The sequence below is a fragment of the Nematolebias whitei genome, chromosome 2, assembly GCF_014905685.2.
Source record: "Nematolebias whitei isolate Nwh7 chromosome 2, NemWhi1, whole genome shotgun sequence".
NCBI classification, from domain to species: Eukaryota; Metazoa; Chordata; class Actinopteri; order Cyprinodontiformes; family Rivulidae; genus Nematolebias; species Nematolebias whitei.
In genome coordinates this window covers 40,310,315-40,311,430 of record NC_056499.1, presented here as the reverse complement: position 1 = coordinate 40,311,430, position 1,116 = coordinate 40,310,315, and positions in this window count along the sequence as shown.

The window sequence follows — 1,116 nt, the reverse complement described above, 5'->3', positions numbered from 1 at the left end:
ATTTTTTTTTCTTTTTTTTCCAGTTGAGCAGTATTGTTTTCTTGGTGATAGTCAGGGCCACAAACAGCGGGGTTTGGCTCTGTTTGGAGTTTAAGTTCAATTCCTCTAGATTACCAAGTAAGTAAGTACTTGCACCAAGTAAGGGGATAGTGGGATGTTATGGCCAGAGATTTGAGACAGTTTGATGATTATTTCTTTCCAAAAGTTTTGTATTGGTGGACAAAGCCAGAATGCGTGGAGGTTGTCATAAGTTGTGTTAATTGTACAGTGTGTGCAAATGTCTGATTCTGCAAGTCCCATGACATACATCCTGTGCTGTGTGAGATGTGTTCTATGAACTATCTTATATCGTATTAACTGTCTATTGGTGTTATTGGACATAGTGAAGATGTTATGGCAAACAATATTCCAAAATTGATTGTCTGTGCGGATATTGAGGTCTTTTTCCCATTTTGTGATCGGAATTTGAGGCGCATTGTCACTTGAAGTTATTAATTTATATAATTTTGAGATAATTTTTTGTGATTTTGCAATTTTATTGATGCTGTCTAATAAGGATGTCTGTCCTAAGTCAGGATTATTAATGTCCATTTTATTTTTGATGGACTGTTTTAATTGATTATATTGAAGAAACTGATTTCTATCAATGTTATATTTATCTATAAGCTGTTGAAAAGTTAAGAGGTTATGCTCATCAAAGATGTGGTGTAGGTAAATGATGCCTTTTTCATTCCATTTAATTCCAGACAAGGATGATTTATTTGCAGTGAAATCTGGATTGTTCCATATGGACGTTTGAGTTGTGGTTGACAATATAGAATGTTTTCTTTTATTAATCTTCCACCAAGCTGTCAGGGTTGCTGCAATTGCTGTGTTTTTAAAACAGTTGTGATGTCTAATTGTGTTGCTAATGAATGGTAAGTCTTTTATTGGTATGGATTTACAGTCAAATTGTTCAATGTCGAGGTCTGGATGAAAATGGTGAGTTGAGTGTATCCATTTGATGAGGTATTGCAATTGATTAACTAAATAGTAGTGATGGAAATTTGTCCCTTCTAGGCCACCATGAAACTTTGACTGTTGTAATGTTGTTAGTTTTATTTGAGTTTTTTTTTT